The following is a 25,042-nucleotide window of genomic DNA, read 5'->3' on the forward strand; positions in this document are numbered from 1 at the left end:
GCACAATAATGAACATCATCAAATGCACATTTTATCTGCATGAATATATAAGCTTTTGTGCAGTCTGGTCTCTGGATAATATTAATGGGGATGTTTCCGAATGGGGGCATATAAAGGAGACATGTTTAAGGATACAGAAAAAAAAAAATAGTGTGGAGGTGAGAAAATTGTAACCATAAACCTGCTGTATGTTTAGTTTTGCGGTGACAGTTTTGTCTTTGCTGTTACCTTGACTTTAGCCTCAAATTTTGCTGAGCTATTGATTATTCTTAATACTGCTAGTGTGCCCTAAGTCCGAACTGGATTTTGTTCAACGAGTGTCCTTGGCTTCAGCTCTGCTTTCCCAACACATTTATTTATCGTCTGTGTGCACAGTTTCATCCAATGATTACAGAATATCACAAACTTTGTCCACCTATTTGGCCTAGTTGTCAGAAACTGAAAATCATTTCTAGGAACATTTTGACAATGGATGAAGTCTAAGTACATAACTGGTGCAGACTAGGTGAGTATACAGTACACATTATTACTACAACCAGGCATGGCCATAGAAAATAGTTATGACGTTATTTTATTGAGGTCTAATGTACTGTATATGATACAGCAAACAGAATAATTACATATATGGAGATGTGCTTTCAGGCTATAGAATAAGAATGGTCTTGTGCAGTCGGGCAATATTGAAAAATAACATAGGCAGTAGTGATGTGCACCGGAAATTTTTCGGGTTTTGTGTTTTGGTTTTGGGTTCGGTTCCGCGGCCGTGTTTTGGATTCGGACGCGTTTTGGCAAAAACTCACCGAAAATTTTTTGTCGGATTCGGGTGTGTTTTGGATTCGGGTGTTTTTTTCAAAAAACCCTCAAAAACAGCTTAAATCATAGAATTTGGGGGTCATTTTGATCCCAAAGTATTATTAACCTCAATAACCATAATTTCCACTCATTTTCAGTCTATTCTGAACACCTCACATCTCACAATATTATTTTTAGTCCTAAAATTTGCACCGAGGTCGCTGGATGGCTAAGCCCAAGTGGCCGACACAAACACCTGGCCCATCTAGGAGTGGCACTGCAGTGTCAGACAGGATGGCCCTTCAAAAAAATTGCCCCCAAACAGCACATGATGCAAAGAAAAAAAGAGGCGCAATGAGGTAGCTGTGTGACTAAGCTAAGCGACCCAAGTGGCCGACACAAACACCTGGCCCATCTAGGAGTGGCACTGCAGTGTCAGACAGGATGGCACTTCAAAAAAATACTCCCCAAACAGCACATGATGCAAAGAAAAAAAGAGGCGCACCAAGGTCGCTGTGTGACTAAGCTAAGTGACACAAGTGGCCAACACAAACACCTGGCCCATCTAGGAGTGGCACTGCAGTGTCACGCAGGATGACACTTCAAAAAAATACTCCCCAAACAGCACATGATGCAAAGAAAAAAAGAGGCGCACCAAGGTCGCTGTGTGACTAAGCTAAGCGACACAAGTGGCCGACACAAACACCTGGCCCATCTAGGAGTGGCACTGCAGTGTCACGCAGGATGGCCCTTCAAAAAAATACTCCCCAAACAGCACATGATGCAAAGAAAAAAAGAGGCGCAATGAGGTAGCTGTGTGACTAAGATAAGCGACACAAGTGGCCGACACAAACATCTGGACCATCTAGGAGTGGCACTGCAGTGTCACGCAGGATGGCCCTTCAAAAAAATACTCCCCAAACAGCACATGATGCAAAGAAAAATGAAAGAAAAAAGAGGTGCAAGATGGAATTGTCCTTGGGCCCTCCCACCCACCCTTATGTTGTATAAACAGGACATGCACACTTTAACAAACCCATCATTTCAGTGACAGGGTCTGCCACAGGACTGTGACTGAAATGACTGGTTGGTTTGGGCCCCCACCAAAAAAGAAGCAATCAATCTCTCCCTGCACAAACTGGCTCTACAGAGGCAAGATGTCCACCTCCTCCTCATCCTCCGATTCATCACCCCTTTCACTGTGTACATCCCCCTCCTCACAGATTATTAATTCGTCCCCACTGGAATCCACCATCTCAGGTCCCCGTGTACTTTCTGGAGGCATATGCTGCTGGTGAATGTCTCCACGGAGGAATTGATTATAATTCATTTTAATGAACATCATCTTCTCCACATTTTCTGGAAGTAACCTCGTACGCCGATTGCTGACAAGGTGAGCGGCTGCACTAAACACTCTTTCGGAGTACACACTGGAGGGAGGGCAACTTAGGTAGAATACAGCCAGTTTCTGCAAGGGCCTCCAAATTGCCTCTTTTTCCTGCCAGTATACGTACGGACTGTCTGACATGCCTACTTGGATGCGGTCACTCATATAATCCTCCACCATTCTTTCAATGGTGAGAGAATCATATGCAGTGACAGTAGACGACATGTCAGTAATCATTGCCAGGTCCTTCAGTCCGGACCAGATGTCAGCACTCGCTCCAGACTGCCCTGCATCACCGCCAGCGGGTGGGCTCGGAATTCTTAGCCTTTTCCTCGCACCCCCAGTTGCGGGAGAATATGAAGGAGGAGCTGTTGACGGGTCACGTTCCGCTTGACTTGACAATTTTCTCACCAGCAGGTCTTTGAACCCCTGCAGACTTGTGTCTGCTGGAAAGAGAGATACAACGTAGGTTTTAAATCTAGGATCGAGCACGGTGGCCAAAATGTAGTGCTCTGATTTCAACAGATTGACCACCCGTGAATCCTGGTTAAGCGAATGAAGGGCTCCATCCACAAGTCCCACATGCCTAGCGGAATCGCTCTGTTTTAGCTCCTCCTTCAATGTCTCCAGCTTCTTCTGCAAAAGCCTGATGAGGGGAATGACCTGACTCAGGCTGGCAGTGTCTGAACTGACTTCACGTGTGGCAAGTTCAAAGGGTTGCAGAACCTTGCACAACGTTGAAATCATTCTCCACTGCGCTTGAGACAGGTGCATTCCACCTCCTTTGCCTATATCGTGGCCAGATGTATAGGCTTGAATGGCCTTTTGCTGCTCCTCCATCCTCTGAAGCATATAGAGGGTTGAATTCCACCTCGTTACCACCTCCTGATTCAGATGATGACAGGGCAGGTTCAGGTGTGTTTGGTGGTGCTCCAGTCTTCTGTACGCGGTGCCTGAACGCCGAAAGTGGCCCGCAATTCTTCGGGCCACCGACAGCATCTCTTGCATGCCCCTGTCGTTTTTTAAATAATTCTGCACCACCAAATTCAAGGTATGTGCAAAACATGGGACGTGCTGGAATTTGCCCAGATGTAATGCACGCACAATATTGCTGGCGTTGTCCGATGTCACAAATCCCCAGGACAGTCCAATTGGGGTAAGCCATTCTGCGATGATCTTCCTCAGTTGCCGTAAGAGGTTTTCAGCTGTGTGCGTATTCTGGAAAGTGGTGATACAAAGCGTAGCCTGCCTAGGAACGAGTTGGCGTTCGCGAGATGCTGCTACTGGTGCCGCCGCTGCTGTTCTTGCAGCGGGAGGCAATACATCTACCCAGTGGGCTGTCACAGTCATATAGTCCTGAGTCTGCCCTGCTCCACTTGTCCACATGTCCGTGGTTAAGTGGACATTGGGTACAACTGCATTTTTTAGGACACTGGTGAGTCTTTTTCTGAGGTCAGTGTACATTTTCGGTATCGCCTGCCTAGAGAAATGGAACCTAGATGGTATTTGGTACCGGGGACACAGTACCTCAATCAAGTCTATAGTTGGCTCTGAATTAACGATGGATACCGGAACCACGTTTCTCACCGCCCAGGCTGCCAAGGCCTCAGTTATCCGCTTTGCAGCAGGATGACTGCTGTGATATTTCATCTTCCTCGCAAAGGACTGTTGGACAGTCAATTGCTTACTGGAAGTAGTACAAGTGGTTTTCCGACTTCCCCTCTGGGATGACGATCGACTCCCAGCAGCAACAACAGCAGCGCCAGCAGCAGTAGGCGTTACACTCAAGGATGCATCGGAGGAATCCCAGGCAGGAGAGGACTCGTCAGACTTGCCAGTGACATGGCCTGCAGGACTATTGGCTTTCCTGGGTAAGGAGGAAATTGACACTGAGGGAGTTGGTGGTGTGGTTTGCAGGAGCTTGGTTACAAGAGGAAGGGATTTACTGGTCAGTGGACTGCTTCCGCTGTCGCCCAAAGTTTTTGAACTTGTCACTGACTTATGATGAATGCGCTGCAGGTGACGTATAAGGGAGGATGTTCCGAGGTGGTTAACGTCCTTACCCCTACTTATTACAGCTTGACAAAGGCAACACACGGCTTGACACCTGTTGTCCGCATTTGTGTTGAAATAATTCCACACCGAAGAGCTGATTTTTTTTGTATTTTGACCAGGCATGTCAATGGCCATATTCCTCCCACGGACAACAGGCGTCTCCCCGGGTGCCTGACTTAAACAAACCACCTCACCATCAGAATCCTCCTTGTCAATTTCCTCCCCAGCGCCAGCAACACCCATATCCTCATCCTGGTGTACTTCAACACTGACATCTTCAATTTGACTATCAGGAACTGGACTGCGGGTGCTCCTTCCAGCACTTGCAGGGGGCGTGCAAATGGTGGAAGGCGCAAGCTCTTCCCGTCCAGTGTTGGGAAGGTCAGGCATCGCAACCGACACAATTGGACTCTCCTTGGGGATTTGTGATTTCGAAGAACGCACAGTTCTTTGCTGTGCTTTTGCCAGCTTAAGTCTTTTCTTTTTTCTAGCGAGAGGATGAGTGCTTCCATCCTCATGTGAAGCTGAACCACTAGCCATGAACATAGGCCAGGGCCTCAGCTGTTCCTTGCCACTCCGTGTCGTAAATGGCATATTGGCAAGTTTACGCTTCTCCTCAGACGCTTTTAATTTTGATTTTTGGGTCATTTTACTGATCTTTTGTGTTTTGGATTTTACATGCTCTGTACTATGACATTGGGCATCGGCCTTGGCAGACGACGTTGATGGCATTTCATCGTCTCGGCCATGACTAGTGGCAGCAGCTTCAGCACGAGGTGGAAGTGGATCTTGATCTTTCCCTATTTTTTTAACCTCCACATTTTTGTTCTCCATATTTTAATGCGCACAACTAAAAGGCACCACAGGTATACAATGTAGATGGATGGATACTAGTATACTTATGGACGACGAGTGACGACACAGAGGTAGGTACAGCAGTGGCCTACCGTACTGCTATATACAGTATAATGGACCTGGTGGACACTGTCAGCAGACTGCGTTTATACTTAGTATAAAGAAAAAAAGACACCACAGGTATACAATGTAGATGGATGGATACTTAGTATACTTATGGACGACGAGTGACGACACAGAGATAGGTACAGCAGTGGCCTACCGTACTGCTATATACAGTATAATGGACCTGGTGGACACTGTCAGCAGACTGCGTTTATAGTATAAAGAAAAAAAGACACCACAGGTATACAATGTAGATGGATGGATACTTAGTTAGTATACTTATGGACGACGAGTGACGACACAGAGGTAGGTACAGCAGTGGCCTACCGTACTGCTATATACAGTATAATGGACCTGGTGGATACTGTCAGCAGACTGCGTTTATAGTATAAAGAAAAAAAGACACCACAGGTATACAATGTAGATGGATGGATACTTAGTATACTTATGGACGACGAGTGACGACACAGAGGTGGGTACAGCAGTGGCCTACCGTACTGCTATATACAGTATAATGGACCTGGTGGACACTGTCAGCAGACTGCGTTTATACTATAGTATAAAAAAAAAGACACCACAGGTATACAGTGTAGATGGATGGATACTAGTATACTTATGGACGACGAGTGACGACACAGAGGTAGGTACAGCAGTGGCCTACCGTACTGCTATATACAGTATAATGGACCTGGTGGACACTGTCAGCAGACTGCGTTTATACTTTATAGTATAAAAAAAAAGACACCACAGGAGTGTTTTTCAGGCAGACAAACGTATACTGGTGCTCACTGTCAGCAAAACTGTGCACTGTACTCCTGCTATAGCTGCTCCCCAGTCCCCACAATTAAGCAGTGTGAGCAGTGAGCACAGATATATCATGCAGCACTGCACACTGAGCACAGATATGGTATGGAGCGTTTTTTTCAGGCAGAGAACGGATAAAAAACTGGTGGTCACTATTAGCAAAACTCTGCACTGTACTCCTCCTAACAGCTGCTCCCCAATCCTCCCCACAATAAGCTAAGCAATCAGATCAACTGTGTACTGTGTAGTATATAACTAGTATATAAACGGAGAGGACGCCAGCCACGTCCTCTCCCTATCAATCTCAATGCACGTGTGGAAAATGGCGGCGACGCACGGCTGCTTATATAGAATCCGAATCTCGCGAGAATCCGACAGCGGGATGATGACGTTCGGGCGCGCTCGGGTTAGCCGAGCAAGGCGGGAGGATCCGAGTCTGCTCGGACCCGTGTAAAAAAGGTAAAGCTCGGGTGGGTTCGGTTTCTCGGAAACCGAACCCGCTCATCACTAATAGAATCTAACTGGTTCACAAGCATAAGGAACCTCATCGGTCAGCAGCTTGAACCTGACACTCAGAGACTCAGGAGTGAAGGCAATTTAAATTGGTATAATGTCTAACCAATTTAGAACACGTGGTAGACCCTCCAGTAGTGCAGTGCTGACAGCCAAGTCTCTGTATAATCATGCTCCTGCGAATAGTTATGCGCAGGAGCAGAACATAAATATTAACTGTATTTACTGTACATTTGGTATGCGGCGGGAACCCAGAGGAGAACATCAGCAAGTGCACCTGGAACAGACATCGCCCACCTATTCAAACCGACCTATGACCTCTCCTGTGCTGTAAATGACCATCCCTGTGTCCAATGGACAAAGAGATTACAGTAACCATAGATAGGTGTATTTACGGTATATATATCTGTAGATATGTATATATATCTGTAGATATGTATATGTATATATATATATATACATACACACAGACACACTAGCTTTACGGACCCAACATATACTGGGTCACCTCAGTCCCGACCCCGTGCTTGGCTCCACCCAGTTCTGGAAGCCCCCCCCCCCCCCATGCAAATCCTGCGTTTGCCACTGAATTAAGACAATAGATGCCGTAGAAAGAGACGCTGATGTCCCCTTGGTTTCCATGTAGTGAGATGTTTTCCTGTCGTATCATTGTATTGATCTAGTGCAGTTAACTAAGAACAAACAAGGGGGTCTATTCATGAAGCAGTGAAAAGAGTGGAGAAGTGTGCCAGTGGAGAAGTTGCCCATGGCAACCAATCAGCTGCTATGTATAATTGTATAGAATGCACTGCATAAATGTTATTTAAATGCTGATTGGTTGCCATGAACAACTTTTCTACTGCCTCACATCTCCACTCTTTTCACTGCTTCATGAACAGACCCCAAGGTCTTCTTTGAAAATATTTTCTCAATTTCAATGGGAGATCTTGGGAGCCTGATACTCACGAAATAGTGAGAACTGATGGACGCTTTTCTTTTCCTTCTTAACTAATACCACTGCAGGGACAATAGGACTACATGCCATCTGCACCAGCCTTATCCATGGGGCAAGAGATCTGTCCAAAATTACATGGATTTCTGTGTATACTTAGTTCTGCATAGTACGTAATTCCTCCTACACACACATGGGTTCACTATGGTATGCCGGCGGTCGGGCTCCCGGCGACCAGCATACCGGCGCCGGGAGGCCGACCGCCGGCTTACCGACAGTGTGGCGAGCGCAAATGAGCCCCTTGCGGGCTCGCTGCGCTCGCCACGCTACGGGCACGGTGGCGCGCGTAACGCGCCACACTATTTTATTCTCCCTCCAGGGGGGTCGTGGACCCCCACGAGGGAGAATAAGTGTCGGTATGCCGGCTTTCGGGATCCCGGCGCCGCTATACTGTGCGCCGGGATCCCGTCAGTCGGCATACTGAAGACCACCCCACCCATGACATGCCTTTGTACCACTCACCCTACATGCAACCCCGCTCCTCCACGTCATCAACAAGTGCAGATGTGACAGAGCTGAGTACAGCGCAGAATCTCACATAATTTCACATAATAGCATACGCTTGGCCTCAGAGCATGGGCAGTGCTAATGAACTGTACACACCCCAAAACTGTTTTTTCAAATTCTGTCTGAATTCTTATACAAAATACAGTCGGCTAGATGCATCGTCACTTGGAGAGTGATAGAATGGAGAGAAAAAAAAGTATCAACCAAACAGCTCCTAACTGTCATGTTACAGAATGTGTTTGAAAAATGGCAGTTAGGAGCTGGTTGGCTAGAATTTTTCTTTATCAATTTTATCACTCTTAAAGCGATGAAGCATCTTGCCCACAGTGTGGCAGATGTATTAAGCCTGGAGAAGGGATAAAGAAGTGATAAAGCAATGATAAATGCAAGGTGGTAACGCACCAGCCAGTCAGCTCCTAACTGTCAATTTTCAAATCTGTAATGATTGGCTGGTGCATTATAACCTTGCACTTATCACTGGTTTATCACTTCTTTATCCCTTCTCCAGGTTAATACATCTGTCCCATTACTGAGAAAAACGTGAGTGCATGGAAAAACATAACTCCTGTATCAAGCACAAATATAAAACGTGGAATGTAAATTTGCAGGTGTGGCCGGACCATGCAAGGGGCAGGCCGCGACGGCTGCGTGATGTCACATGCAGCCGCTGCGACCCAGGCAGTGACGAGTAGCTCCCGGCCAGTGCGCAGGAGCTGCGCTGGCCGGGAGCTACACCTGAAGTACAAAAGCATTGCTGCTGCGATGGGGCAGGGACTGATATGCGGGGCGGACTAGCCCTGATGCTGGGCGTCCCCCCACATGTCAGTGTGCCTGATCGTAGCTGTGCTAAATTTAGCACAGCTACGATCAACTCTGAATCACCCCCTTGGTGCGCTCTGTACCTGTCTCCTTTCGTGTATTAGTCCTGTCAAAGTTGAAAAATATTGTAGTACACACATCACGTACAAACTACACACAAATGGCCTCCGTGCATGTACTTGTTCTGCCGTGCATGCACATATTCGCAATTTGCGTATGGTCGCTCCCGCGGTCCTGCGTATTAGCGCGTGGTATGGGTAATTACGGTAGAGTTTGTGATCGCATGGAAAAGCCATAAAAACACATTACATATTTAATCCAAATAGTGCACAATGTACACATAGTCTCCCTGCACCACACTAGCAAGTTACAATAGTTTAAATGGTAACAGAACAAAGGGATTCACCTTTACAGGATAGGAGGGGACAGAACTAGGTTATAAGGTGGTGTTTGGTATCCAGCTGTAGGGTATATTAAGGGAAATATTCTGGTGTTGGTTTGCAGAAGATCGCATGCTCCTGCGAATAGTTATGCGCAGGAGCAGAACATAAATATTAACTGTATTTACTGTACATTGGGTATTTGGCGGGAACCCAGAGGAGAACATCTGCAAGTGCACCTGGAACAGACATCGCCCACCTATTCAAACCGACCTATGACCTCTCCTGTGCTGTAAATGACCATCCCTGTGTCCAATGGACAAAGAGATTACAGTATCCATTGTGTTAGGTTTTGGACTATTGTATAAAAGAGCCAGCTGCATGCCCGGCCACACACAGACTCTGAAGGTCATCTCCCTTGATGACTGAGGACCGGCCGGGAAGTGCAGGCGAAACCAAAACGTATGTACCATTGACTGTACCCATTAATCTATTGTATGGTATTGTTATTGTAACCCTCTTTCAGTAATTATATGTTGGTGTGTCGGAACACGGCATTTAAATACAATCTGGTGTCGTGTCTCCTTTCCCTGCTAAGGTTATAAGTGTATTACAGTCACACGTGTAGCTGCTTCAATCTATCCTCAATGCTGCTGCCTGGCTCATTTTCCTTACCAAACGCACTATGTCTGCCTCTCCTCTCCTACTAGACCTTCACTGGCTCCCCTTTCCTTTCAGAATCCATTTCAAGCTTCTCACACTCGCTTACAAAGCCCTCACTTACTCCTCTCCCCCCTACACCTCTGACCTTATCTCCCTTTACACTTCCACCCGTCCTCTTCGCTCTGCTAATGCACGACGACTCTCCTGCCTACGTATTACTTCCTCCCACTCCTACCTCCAAGATTTTTCACGTGCTGCACCACTTCTCTGGAATTCCCTACCTCTCCCCCTCAGACTCTCCACCTTTCTACAAAACTTCAAACGGGCTCTCAAGACCCACTTCTTCACCAAACCCAGCCAAATCTCATCCTAAGCCTCTGTTCCACATTCTCTATGTACCCCATCTGTGTCACCCCTGTCTGTCTACCCCTCCCCTATAGATTGTAAGCTCTCACGAGCAGGGCCCTCTTCCCTCATGTGCTTGTCCTTTGTCTTACTTTAATAATCTTCAACTGTACCACATCCAGCAGTCTTCTGCCACCTGATACTTATTCCAGTGTCATCTGCTGATGTAACTATGTTTATTTACCCTGTACTTGTCCTATACTGTCATCAACTGTAAGTCACTGTTTTCCTGTTTGATTATTTATGTACTCTGTAATTGGGCACTGCGGAACCCTTGTGGCGCCATATAAATAAAGGATAATAATAATAAGTGCTCACGGAGTATCTTTGGGTGTGTACGCACTACGTGTACTTTGTACAGCCAGCGCGGTGTTTGTACGCAAAGTACGTACACGGTACGTGGCTTTGTACGCTAATGGTGTAAAAAGTACATAGGCTAAGGATTGATTACAGCGGCCCTATTTAAAGTGTATTAAATGTCTTTTTAAAGTGTGGCTTTTAGTCCTGTATGTAAATCAACGTTTACAATTGGGGGCTCGATCCGGTTTTCACATGCTCACAGCCTAACAGGTCATAGCAGACTTAATCTATCAGCAAAGGGTGGAAAGTTATCTAACGTAACCTTTTCCTGGTTGGTGGATGTTCTAAAATCCCTATTTGTGTGCTGTTAGATTGCGTCTGCTCTGTCTGGTCTACAGAGGTGCTGATAGAACCCGTAAAACAGGAAAAAAGCTATTTAAAAATCTGTGAATTTTTTTTGGCGCCAAAACCGTAGACAAAGGGCACCGATACTTTGCATACCCTCTCACATTGTTGCCGCAAGATTTAGATTGCTAGATTTGTTTAGATCTGTGTGAAATCGGATACATTTGTTGCTATATAGTTAAATTTGAAATAAAAGTATTTACGGAAGTAAGTATAAAGCACAACACGCAGGTCTGGCCCAGTCGTAAAGGGTTACACAGAACAAACGGGGATTGTGTTTGTGAGTGATTATAGTTAGCATTGCTCACATTTATAGAGGTTGTGGGATTTGTTTTATTGCGGACGCACGGTTTTGTACACGTGGCTCGGACAAAGTACAGGACCGCGCACGCAGCGTAAAAAAAAACACGCACAGTCGCGTGTTTACGCAAAGTGCATAAGAGTGCGGACGCTAAGTACAAATTACATGATAATTTCGTTCAGTTAAAAGGTGGGACAGTAGCCATGCTATAATAGCACATAACTATCGGTTTCAAAAGCAGATTAGTATAAGACTTTTGTTTAAACTGTGTTGCCTCTGGGGGTAAAGCTGCCGATCAGAACGAGTGGGAATTTTCTGTACAGAAAAACAAAGCGTATTTGAGTGAGTGAAAGCAGGAGTGAGTGGGTTGAACCCCGTAGAATTCGGGATCCCGTCGTTTGGTACACCAAGTAAGTGAAGGCTTGGCGGCGTGAGGCGGCTGACTCACGTTAGTATAGATTGAAATACGCAAATCGTGAGGAGATTTGCAGAGGAGCGTAATAGGGAATTGTGCATTGTGTAGTATTGAAGTAAAAAAGTTTTTTGTTACGCTGGCTGAGGGTCGCAGTTTGTACATCGACTCGTGGTCGTACGGCAGCTAGGTAACAAGTACCTATACGCTGTGCGATTGGACCGCATGTTTGTGGGTGCGATACGTAGCGCAACTTGATACCCCTTTTACGAGCTTTTGCATAAAATCGCAGTATCATTAGCGCCGTGTAGAGCATATGCAAGCGTGATTGGTGTATAAGTGCATAGGGAGTTTTCACTGGTCTCTCTCAGGAAAATCTCCAGCGGCGGATATTTGCTTGAAAAGGTAAGTCACTCCTAACACTTCCAGTAAACAGAAACCAATTAGGGACCTCACTGGGTACGCAGTGGTCACTACTGGAGTGAGTCGTGGTACATCAGCGGAGAAGGAGTGGGTGAAAGCGCTCTAAGAACTTTCACCGTCTGTTCGTGTCGTGCATTGGGGATTACGTAAAAGGAAAAAGTCCACGATGGGATCCAATTGCACAAGCGGTGGACGTATGGTAGCCAGGGTTCAGGTTGAAGAGCCGCGGCCCAAGGGGTCAGCGAGGTTTATTATGTGTGGAAAATATGGTCCACACGCTGAAGACTTTTTGTCTGAATGGGTACGTATGACTGACAAAGATAGGGTATCATTCCCTAGGGTGGGCAGCTTTGATCCAGAGGTACTGCAGAACTTAAGGATAAGGATATGTCTGATAAAATCCAGAAAACAAAGAATTAGACATACAGATTGTTTAAATCTATGGCAGCAAGAGGGGGATGTGCAAAGGAAATTAGCTTGCACAACAGGTTCCAAACCTAGCGGGAAAACAATGGCGACCGCACCACCACCACCACCATATATTGATGGGGAGAAAGTGGCTACAAGCAATGGTGCATTGGTACAGGATAGGAAAGTGATTGATAAATGTACTAACGCTAACCCTTGCCAGCTGTATCCCATTTTAAATTTTCCCCAGGACTGTGAGTAGGAAGATGAGCCCAGCATGATATCGTCACTCTCTCTAGCAGCCACCATACAGGATATTCAATACAAAAGGAAGACAGTTTTTTCTCAGTATAAGCGCCCAATGTGAATATTAAAATGAAAATAAAATATACGTCCCTTAAGGGTGTTCAAGATGGAAATCCTCAGTAGTTCAGCAAACGTTCTCAATTGATGTAATTAGTGTCCAGTCATTGTTACATGAAAAAGAACAAAACATACAATGTGTACTATTGTTTTTTAATGGTATTCAAAGAAAGTCCTTTTATCCCATCAGCATAACAGGAAAGCAGTGATATGAATGGGGGGTCTGTATGAAGTGCGTACCCCAACTCACACTAGGAAGAACAGATGTGTGCACATAAAGGTTTCTTTTTAAGGTTCTTCACCCTTTCTGTGTGTCCTCCACCAAAAAGTATGCGTAGATAAGCATACCTAAACTCACATTAAAGTGAAGATACGGCAAGTATGTAAAGGTATCTTTCATATATACTCCTATATCAAAAATAGAGGTGCGTACCACACTCACAGAATGGAATGTGGAGATGTTCCTATCAAGGTATCTTTTGGATCCACAGCTGTTTCAGGCCTCAAGATGCCAGTAGGTATTTGGGCAATTGCCCAAAATACCTACTGGCATCTTGAGGCCTGAAACAGCTGTGGATCCAAAAGATACCTTGATAGGAACATCTCCACATTCCATTCTGTGAGTGTGGTACGCACCTCTATTTTTGATAGAGGAGTATATATGAAAGATACCTTTACATACTTGCCGTATCTTCACTTTAATGTGAGTTTAGGTATGCTTATCTACGCATACTTTTTGGTGGAGGACACACAGAAAGGGTGAAGAACCTTAAAAAGAAACCTTTATGTGCACACATCTGTTCTTCCTAGTGTGAGTTGGGGTACGCACTTCATACAGACCCCCCATTCATATCACTGCTTTCCTGTTATGCTGATGGGATAAAAGGACTTTCTTTGAATACCATTAAAAAACAATAGTACACATTGTATGTTTTGTTCTTTTTCATGTAACAATGACTGGACACTAATTACATCAATTGAGAACGTTTGCTGAACTACTGAGGATTTCCATCTTGAACACCCTTAAGGGACGTATATTTTATTTTCATTTTAATATTCACATTGGGCGCTTATACTGAGAAAAAACTGTCTTCCTTTTGTATTGAATTTCTGTTTTTTGTGGGGTGTGGTGGCATCCCATTAGACAATTTATACTTGTTAAAGCTGCCCTGCGCACATTTCAAACATTCCAAAAATTCCCCTGGTTTTTCTTGTAGTTTCTTACCATACAGGATACTCAGGTGGGCACGGCACAACCACCAAGCGGAGGGATAAGTGAGGTTGTGTCCACAGGTAAGTACGGTACCATACACTATGCAGAAACAATAGCTCCTCACATTATAGAGTCAAATCAGAATGATGTAATTAAATTAAATCCTGTCAGGGTGATTGCAGTCCCCAGTGGGAAGACTGACGCTCAGGGAGTAACTCCCATCAGGAACATCACCATGCATTGTCCTTGGTCCCGAGCAGAGTTAAGGTCAATTATGTCAGAATTTCCCGATCCCAGAAAAGATCTAGTCGGATGCCAGAAGTTTGTTAAAGAGTTAGGTAACGCCCATGAGCCCACAAATAAAGATTGGCGAACAGTGCTACGGGTGTGTTTACCCTCAAATATTGACACCACGAAATTCATAAGAGATTGTAAGGTAGACGCAGAGGTACCTCTCACTGATGAATACATTCAGGAGAATGTACGGCAAATCAATCTGCAATTAGGAGTATATTTCCCTACTGTTGTCAAATGGAATAAAATCTTCTCCATAAGACAAAAGGAAAGTGAAATGGCAGCCGAGTATTTCCATCGGGCATTGCAGGAAATAGCTAGATACACTGGGATCGAGGACATTAAAGATAATGCACACCATAGGGAGGTAGCTGTTTCAGTATTAATGGATGGGTTAAAAGAGGCACTGAGAACAAGAGTGCAAACCTCTCTACCTAACTGGAGAGGTATCTCGGTGGCTGCATTGAGAGAGTCCGCTATCGAGCACGGCCGGAACATCAGTAAGCACAGGGAGTCTCAGGGGGATAAGCTGATGACAGTAAGTATACATGCTCTTACAACAAAACCACATCAGCCAAGACCCCAGACCCCTGATGGTAAATCACATGTAGTAATATGCTATAATTGTCAGAAGGAAGGACATTACTCAAGGGAATGTAGGAATAAAGGGACACATAATGTATACCGACCCCCTAGACCAGGATATGAACCACGCTATAACACACATAATTGGGAACAGGGACCACACAGAGGGGAAACAAGGAGGAACCCTCCAAGGAGAGACTGGCAGGCCTCCGAAAACGCACAGCTACCGCCCTCACATTTCATAGCTGCCAATGCGCTGTGGGAGGGTCCCACTACACAATAGGGGTTGGGCCACACCTGTAGTCTGCAGCCAGTGAAGTTGATTGATAGCCTTCATAGTGAACCTGAGGTCACGGTTGATGTAGCTGGTGTACCATTACCTTTTCTTGTAGATACAGGGGCGGCCAGGTCAGTGTTGAATTCCACATCAGGTGTAAAGACCACGGGAAAAATGATTTCGGCAATGGGAGTAACAAGAACGGTGCAACAATACCCTTTGAGTAGACCTGCAGAGATTACGATAGGGCCCTTGCAAACCAAACATTCTTTTCTGCTGGCTGCATCGGCTCTGACTAATCTACTCGGCAGAGATCTATTGTGTAAAATGCTGTGTGTTATATACTGTACTCCTGAGGGTGTCTTCTTAGATATACCTGAGAACCATGCTCAAGAAGTACAAGATATACTAGACACCCCTCAAAGGCTAATGTCGCATTCTACTGTTATAGACACGTGTCCATCAAAGGTAGAGGAAATGATCTTGCAAATACCGGGTTCCCTTTGAACCAAAGATGGACGGGACACTGGATTGATGGCGAATGTAGCTCCAGTAGCAGTACAAGTAAAAGATGGTAGGATAGCTCCAAAAATCCCTCAGTATCCTCTGAAGCCAGAGGTAAAGTTAGGAGTGTACCCTGTCATAGAGCGGCTGCTACAACAGGGCATCTTAGTCAGGACGTCCAGCACCACCAATAGTCCCATATTCCCTGTGAAAAAGAGTGGGGGGAGGGGTTACAGACTAGTGCAGGATCTAAGGGGGATAAACAAGGTAGTTGAGAGCCAATTCCCCGTAGTGCCCAATCAAGCTGTCATCCTCATGCAAATTCCCTCTACTGCAAAATTCTTCACTGTCATTGACCTCTGTTCAGCTTTCTTTTCTGTCCCTCTTCACCCTGACAGCCAATACCTTTTTGCCTTTACATACAGGGGAGTACAGTACACCTGGACTCGTCTCCCCTAAGGTTTCACTGACAGCCCGAGTATTTTCTCCCAGGCCTTGCATGACTGTTTACAATCCTTTCAACCTGAGAGTGGATCAGTGCTAATACAGTATGTCGATGACTTATTGTTGTGTTCTGACTCACTCGAATCGTCCTTGAAAGATACGAAACAGCTTCTGTTTCATCTTTCCCATACAGGACACAATGTTTCAAAGGATAAGTTGCAGTTGTGCCGGACCAGGGTCAAATATTTGGGACATTGCTTGACTCAAGGACTTAGACACCTCACTGCTGATAGAATACAGACGATTCGCAACATGACTCTGCCACAAACTCAGCAACAGATCAGCACCTTCCTTGGAATGTGTGGGTACTGTTGAAACTGGATTCCAGGGTTCTCTATACTGGCTTTACCATTGCAAGAAATGGTCTCTTCGAACAAACCGGAACGGATCTCTCAAACAAATGAGTCCGAACTGGCGTTTGAGAGACTCAAACAGTGTCTATTACAAGCACCTGCATTAGGTATGCCAGATTATGAGAAGCCCTTTGAATTGTACGGTACTGAAAGTGCTGGGTGCGTGGCAGGTGTCTTAACACGGAGACATGGTGATGCCAGCAGACCGGTAGCCTACTACAGTGCACAGTTGGACACTGTAGCGTGGTCTCTCCCCACTTGCTTGCGAAGTGTTGCAGCGATAGCTTTGCTGGTAAGTAAAAGCGAGGACATAGTGTTAGGACATGACCTGACCATTCATACACCTCATGCAGTATCAGCCTTGCTAAACTCCGCCCAAACCAGACATGTCTCATCTGCTCGGCTTACAAAGTGGGAATTATCACTGATGGCCCCGGTAAACATCACCATTAAGAGATGCAGCTCACTAAATCCTGCAACCTACTTGCCAAGTGTGCCTGGACAGGCACAAAGGGTGGAGGATGAGAATGATGGTGAAGCAGGATTTAGTGCAGATACTGATATGCATGATTGTATGGAATACCTAAATCAAACTTTCACTGCGAGACCTGACATCAGTGACAAGCCACTGGAAGGAGTACACTTTACCTTCTACACTGACGGTTGTTGCCACAGACAGACAGAATCGGGAGACTTGTGCACTGGATATGCAGTTGTAGATGACGAAGGTATCATAGAAGCTGAACCGCTTGGCCCACCGCACTCAGCACAATTGCTGAGTTGGTCGCCCTAACCAGAGCGTGTGAATTGGCCAAGGGTAAGTCAGCTAATATATACACAGATTCTAGGTACGCCTTTGGAGTGGTGCATGATTTTGTGGCCCTATGGCGCCTCAGAAATTTAATGACGGCAGCTGGCACACCTGTAGCGCATGCGTCCCACATCAAAAGGCTTTTCTCTATCGTCCTAGTGGATGCTGGGGTTCCTGAAAGGACCATGGGGAATAGCGGCTCCGCAGGAGACAGGGCACAAAAAGTAAAGCTTTTCCAGATCAGGTGGTGTGCACTGGCTCCTCCCCCTATGACCCTCCTCCAGACTCCAGTTAGATTTTTGTGCCCGGCCGAGAAGGGTGCAATCTAGGTGGCTCTCCTAAAGAGCTGCTTAGAAAAAGTTTAGCTAGGTTTTTTATTTTACAGTGATTCCTGCTGGCAACAGGATCACTGCAGCGAGGGACTGAGGGGAGAAGGAGTCAACTCACCTGCGTGCAGGATGGATTGGCTTCTTGGCTACTGGACATCAAGCTCCAGAGGGACGATCACAGGTACAGCCTGGATGGTCACCGGAGCCGCGCCGCCGGCCCCCTTGCAGATGCTGAAGTCAGAAGAGGTCCAGAATCGGCGGCTGAAGACTCCTGCAGTCTTCTAAAGGTAGCGCACAGCACTGCAGCTGTGCGCCATTTTCCTCTCAGCACACTTCACACGGCAGTCACTGAGGGTGCAGGGCGCTGGGAGGGGGGCGCCCTGGGAGGCAAATGTAACCTATATAAAGGCTAAAAATACTTCACATATAGCCCCCAGAGGCTATATGGAGATATTTAACCCCTGCCTGATTTCTCTAAATAGCGGGAGACGAGCCCGCCAGAAAAGGGGCGGGGCCTATCTCCTCAGCACACGGCGCCATTTCCTCTCACAGCTCCGCTGGTCAGGACGGCTCCCAAGTCTCTCCCCTGCACTGCACTACAGAAACAGGGTAAAACAGAGAGGGGGGGCAAATTTATGGCGATATTTTGATATAACAAAGCAGCTATAAGGGAGCACTTATTATAAGGCTATCCCTGATATATATATATAGCGCTTTTGGTGTGTGCTGGCAAACTCTCCCTCTGTCTCCCCAAAGGGCTAGTGGGTCCTGTCTTCGTTAGGAGCATTCCCTGTGTGTCTGCTGTGTGTCGGTACGTGTGTGTCGACATGTATGAGGACGATATTGGCGTGGAGGCGGAGCAATTGCCAAATATGAGGATGTCACCCCCTAGGGAGTCGACACCAGAATGGATGCCTTTATTTATGGAACTACGGGATAGTGTCAACACGCTAAAGCAGTCGTTTGACGACATGAGACGGCCGGACAATCAATTAGTGCCTGTCCAGGCGACTCAAACACCGTCAGGGGCTGTGAAACGCCCTTTGCCTCAGTCGGTCGACACAGACCCAGACACAGGCGATGACTCCAGTGGTGACGGTGACGAATCAACCGTATTTTCCAGTAGGGCCACACGTTATATGATTTTGGCAATGAAGGAGGCGTTACATTTAGCTGATACTACAGGTACCACTAAACAGGGTATTATGTGGGGTGTGAAAAAACTACCTATAGTTTTTCCTGAATCAGAAGAATTAAATGACGTGTGTAATGAAGCGTGGGTTGCCCCTGATAAAAAGCTGATAATTTCAAAGAAATTATTGGCATTATACCCTTTCCCGCCAGAGGTTAGGGAGCGCTGGGAAACACCTCCTAGGGTGGACAAGGCGCTAGCACGCTTATCTAAACAAGTGGCGTTACCCTCTCCTGAGACGGCCGCACTTAAAGATCCATCAGATAGGAGGATGGAAAATATCCAAAAAAGTATATACACACATGCAGGTGTTATACTACGACCAGCTATAGCGACTGCCTGGATGTGCAGTGCTGGGGTAGTTTGGTCAGAGTCCCTGATTGAAAATATTGATACCCTGGACAGGGACAATATTTTACTGTCGTTAGAACAAATAAAGGATGCATTTCTTTATATGCGTGATGCACAGAGGGATATCTGCACACTGGCATCACGGGTAAGTGCTATGTCCATTTCGGCCAGAAGAACTTTATGGACGCGACAGTGGACAGGCGATGCGGACTCAAAACGGCATATGGAAGTTTTGCAGTATAAAGGGGAGGAGTTATTTGGAGTCGGTCTATCAGATTTGGTGGCCACGGCTACAGCCGGGAAATCCACCTTTCTACCTCAAGTCACTCCCCAACAGAAAAAGGCACCGACCTTTCAACCGCAGCCCTTTCGTTCCTTTAAAAATAAGAGAGCAAAGGGCTATTCATATCTGCCACGAGGCAGAGGTCGAGGGAAGAGACAGCAACAGGCAGCTCCTTCCCAGGAACAGAAACCCTCCCCGGCTTCTACAAAAGCCTCAGCATGACGCTGGGGCTTCTCAAGCGGTCTCGGGGACGGTGGGGGGTCGTCTCAAAAATTACAGCGCGCAGTGGGCTCACTCGCAAGTAGATCCCTGGATCCTGCAGATAATATCTCAGGGGTACAGGTTGGAATTAGAGACAGATCCACCTCGCCGTTTCCTGAAGTCTGCTTTACCAACGTCCCCCTCCGAAAGGGAGACGGTTTTGGAAGCCATTCACAAGCTGTACTCTCAGCAGGTGATAGTCAAGGTACCTCTTCTACAACAAGGGAAGGGGTATTATTCCACTCTTTTTGTGGTACCGAAGCCGGATGGCTCGGTAAGGCCTATTCTAAATCTGAAGTCCTTGAACCTGTACATAAAGAAGTTCAAGTTCAAGATGGAGTCACTCAGAGCAGTGATAGCGAACCTGGAAGAGGGGGACTTTATGGTATCCTTGGACATCAAGGATGCGTATCTCCACGTTCCAATTTACCCCTCACACCAGGGGTACCTCAGGTTCGTTGTACAAAACTGTCACTATCAGTTTCAGACGCTGCCGTTCGGATTGTCCACGGCACCTCGGGTCTTTACAAAGGTAATGGCCGAGATGATGATTCTTCTTCGAAGAAAAGGCGTATTAATTATCCCATACTTGGACGATCTCCTAATAAGGGCAAGGTCCAGAGAACAGCTAGAGATGGGATTAGCACTGTCTCAAGAAGTGCTAAAACAGCACGGGTGGATTCTGAATATTCCAAAATCCCAGTTAATGCCGACAACTCGTCTGCTGTTCCTAGGGATGATTCTGGACACGGTTCAGAAAAAGGTTTTTCTCCCGGAGGAAAAAGCCAAGGAGTTATCCGAGCTTGTCAGGAACCTCCTAAAACCAGGAAAGGTGTCTGTACATCAATGCACAAGAGTCCTGGGAAAAATGGTGGCTTCTTACGAAGCAATTCCATTCGGCAGATTCCACGCAAGAATTTTCCAAAGGGATCTGTTGGACAAATGGTCAGGGTCGCATCTTCAGATGCACCTACGGATAACCCTGTCTCCAAGGACAAGGGTGTCTCTTCTGTGGTGGTTGCAGAGTCCTCAACTATTGGAGGGCCGCAGATTCGGCATACAGGATTGGATCCTGGTGACCACGGACGCCAGCCTGAGAGGCTGGGGAGCAGTCACACAAGGAAGAAACTTCCAGGGAGTATGGACGAGCCTGGAAACGTCTCTTCACATAAACATATTGGAACTAAGAGCAATATACAATGCTCTAAGCCAGGCAGAACCTCTGCTTCAAGGAAAACCGGTGTTGATCCAGTCGGACAACATCACGGCAGTCGCCCATGTGAACAGACAGGGCGGCACAAGAAGCAGGAGTGCAATGGCAGAAGCTGCAAGGATTCTTCGCTGGGCAGAGAATCATGTGATAGCACTGTCAGCAGTGTTCATCCCGGGAGTGGACAACTGGGAAGCAGACTTCCTCAGCAGACACGATCTTCACCCGGGAGAGTGGGGACTTCATCCAGAAGTCTTCCACATGCTGGTAACCCGTTGGGAAAGACCAATGGTGGACATGATGGCGTCTCGCCTCAACAAAAAACTGGACAGGTATTGCGCCAGGTCAAGAGATCCGCAGGCAATAGCTGTGGACGCGCTGGTAACGCCTTGGGTGTACCAGTCGGTGTATGTGTTTCCTCCTCTGCCTCTCATACCAAAAGTATTGAGAATTATACGGCAAAGAGGCGTGAGAACGATACTAGTGGTTCCGGATTGGCCAAGAAGGACTTGGTACCCGAAACTTCAAGAGATGATCACGGAAGATCCGTGGCCTCTACCTCTAAGGAGGGACTTGCTTCAGCAGGGTCCCTGTCTGTTTCAAGACTTACCGCGGCTGCGTTTGACGGCATGGCGGTTGAACGCCGGATCCTAAAGGAAAAAGGCATGCCGGAAGAAGTCATTCCTACTTTGATTAAAGCGAGGAAGGAAGTAACCGTGCAACATTATCACCGAATTTGGCGAAAATATGTTGCGTGGTGCGAAGATCGGAGTGCTCCGACGGAGGAATTTCAACTGGGTCGATTCCTACATTTCCTGCAATCAGGATTGTCTATGGGTCTCAAATTGGGATCTATTAAGGTTCAAATTTCGGCCCTGTCGATTTTCTTTCAAAAAGAATTGGCTTCAGTCCCTGAAGTCCAGACCTTTGTTAAGGGAGTGCTGCATATACAGCCGCCTGTGGTGCCTCCAGTGGCACCGTGGGATCTCAATGTGGTTTTGGAATTTCTAAAATCTCATTGGTTTGAACCACTAAAAAAGGTGGATTTGAAATATCTCACATGGAAAGTGACCATGCTTCTAGCCCTGGCTTCGGCCAGGAGAGTGTCAGAACTGGCAGCTTTATCTTACAAAAGCCCATATCTGATTTTCCATTCGGACAGGGCAGAACTGCGGACTCGTCCGCATTTTCTCCCTAAGGTGGTGTCAGCATTTCATCTGAACCAGCCTATTGTAGTGCCTGCGGCTACAAGTGACTTGGAGGACTCCAAGTTACTGGACGTTGTCAGAGCATTAAAAATATATATTGCAAGGACAGCTGGAGTCAGAAAATCTGACTCGTTGTTTATATTGTATGCACCCAACAAGATGGGTGCTCCTGCGTCTAAGCAGACGATTGCTCGTTGGATCTGTAGCACAATCCAACTTGCACTTTCTGTGGCAGGCCTGCCACAGCCTAAATCTGTAAAGGCCCACTCCACAAGGAAGGTGGGCTCATCTTGGGCGGCTGCCCGAGGGGTCTCGGCATTACAACTCTGCCGAGCAGCTACGTGGTCAGGGGAGAACACGTTTGTAAAATTTTACAAATTTGATACTCTGGCTAAGGAGGACCTGGAGTTCTCTCATTCGGTGCTGCAGAGTCATCCGCACTCTCCCGCCCGTTTGGGAGCTTTGGTATAATCCCCATGGTCCTTTCAGGAACCCCAGCATCCACTAGGACGATAGAGAAAATAAGATTTTACTTACCGATAAATCTATTTCTCGGAGTCCGTAGTGGATGCTGGGCGCCCATCCCAAGTGCGGATTATCTGCAATAATTGTACATAGTTATTGTTAACTAATTCGGGTTATTGTTGAAGGAAGCCATCTTTCAGAGGCTCCGCTGTTATCATACTGTTAACTGGGTTTAGATCACAAGTTGTACGGTGTGATTGGTGTGGCTGGTATGAGTCTTACCCGGGATTCAAAATCCTCCCTTATTGTGTACGCTCGTCCGGGCACAGTACCTAACTGGAGTCTGGAGGAGGGTCATAGGGGGAGGAGCCAGTGCACACCACCTGATCTGGAAAAGCTTTACTTTTTGTGCCCTGTCTCCTGCGGAGCCGCTATTCCCCATGGTCCTTTCAGGAACCCCAGCATCCACTACGGACTCCGAGAAATAGATTTATCGGTAAGTAAAATCTTATTTTGACAGCAATACAGGAACCAGACAGAGTGGCTGTTATCAAGTTCAAAGCACACACTTACAACCTAGACCCAATTTCTCTTGGTAACAGCTGGGCAGACGAAGCTGCTAAATCAGCAGCAAGCACCCCCATACAGACGAACATCACATCATGGATGACATTTAACACGGTCAACACACAACAATTAATTGAAATGCAAAATTTGTGTTCCCTACAGGAAAAGGCAGTCTGGAAGTCGAAGGGGTATGGTCGAGTCCTCAGGACTTTGGACAGGTGGACACGGTAAGCCAGTAGCCCCCAGAGCATATCTTCCAAGTCTAGCTGAGGCAGCACACGGTCTGACTCATCTGGGCAAAGAGGGTATGTGCAAGCTGGTAAGAGCCTACTGGTGTGCACCAGGATTTTCTTCTCATGCAGGTAAGAGAGCAATGATATGTTTTACTTGCTTGAGGAAAAATATTGGTAAGACAATACCAACAGAGCCATCCCATATCCCTCCGACAGATGGAACTTTTCAGGTAATACAAATCGATTTCATACTGTTACCACCCTGTAGGAATTTGAAATATGTGTTAGTATGTATTGATGTATTTTCCAACTCGGTAGAGGCATTCCCTGCTGCCACAAATACTGCTACGTTCACTGCAAAGAAAATTGTGCAGGAATTTGTATGTAGATATGGTATCCCTAGAATAATTGAAAGTGATAGGGGTACCCATTTTACAGGTGTAGTCTTTCAGGTCATGTGCAAACTGATGGGAATTAATAGCAAGCTGCATACTCCATACCGGCCACAGGCGAGTGCAAAGGTAGAGAGAGTGAACAGCACTATTAGGAACAAGCTGAGCAAAGTGATGGCTGAAACTGGATTGCTGTGGCCAGAAGCTTTGCCACTAGTGTTGTACAGCATCAGAACCACTCCTAGGTCTCCACTTAACTTATCACCCTTTGAAATTCTTTTTGGTCGACAACCTCATGTAATGATAGACTCCCAGGATGATTTGAAATGCAATAATGAAGTGACTGTGAAATATTTGGTTGGGATGAGAAAGCAGCTGAGAAATCAACAAAGAAATCTAAAGCTGGTGATTCCTGACCTACCGAACAGTAATTGTCATGACATTGAGCCTGGGGATTATGTGATGATTCGAAATTTCTTACGCTCAGGTTGCCTCATAGACAGGTGGGAAGGACAATACCAAGTCTTGTTAACCAGCACGACAGCTTCGAAGGTCGCCGAAAGAGAGATTTGGGTCCACTCGTCCCACTGCAAGAAGGTCGCTGACCCGGAGAGGACTCGTGACAAAGAGCAAGATGGAGAGAACCTTGTATCACTAGAGTGTTTGTTCCGGGAAAGTTGAGAGGCAGGACTGTTGAAAGGCACCTGAGCACGGAGAGCAACAAGATTTAGGACGGTTGTCACACCATTTTCTTTTTTCACCTCCCCCTGCATTTTCCTTCCTTTTCTCCTCCTTATTTTCCATCTTTCCCCTAACGAAATGGATCTATCACAAGAGACTGCGTTTCGGGTTCTGCTAGTAATTCTGTTTTTGATCAGGACAATTTGCTTTGGTGAGGGTCCCAGAGAGGTCGAGCAGGGATCTGGAATAGGTTCTGATGGCGAGTACGAATTTGTAGGATCACAGGAGCAGCACATCACTCGAGTAAAGGCTGGTATCAGTAAGCGCTCTGGTAGTCATGGAGCTCGGAGGCACTGTGAAGGGTTATTGTCTAATGAATATTGTATTTGTAGGAATTGTGAGAATATAGTCGAGGATGTG

At 46.5% G+C, this 25,042-nt stretch overlaps 1 protein-coding gene across 1 annotated transcript in view; it reads left to right on the top strand.

The window, feature by feature from the left end:
• The first annotated feature begins 456 nt into the window (after positions 1–456).
• Positions 457–25,042, top strand: part of NECAB1 (N-terminal EF-hand calcium binding protein 1) — a 771,241-nt gene continuing 746,655 nt past the window's right edge. The window contains exon 1 of the mRNA XM_063924081.1: positions 457–505. The gene's annotated coding sequence lies outside the window, so the exon portion shown is untranslated. The remainder of the gene's footprint in view (positions 506–25,042) is intronic.

This window comes from Pseudophryne corroboree, chromosome 5 (assembly GCF_028390025.1).
Source record: "Pseudophryne corroboree isolate aPseCor3 chromosome 5, aPseCor3.hap2, whole genome shotgun sequence".
Lineage (NCBI taxonomy): Eukaryota > Metazoa > Chordata > Amphibia > Anura > Myobatrachidae > Pseudophryne > Pseudophryne corroboree.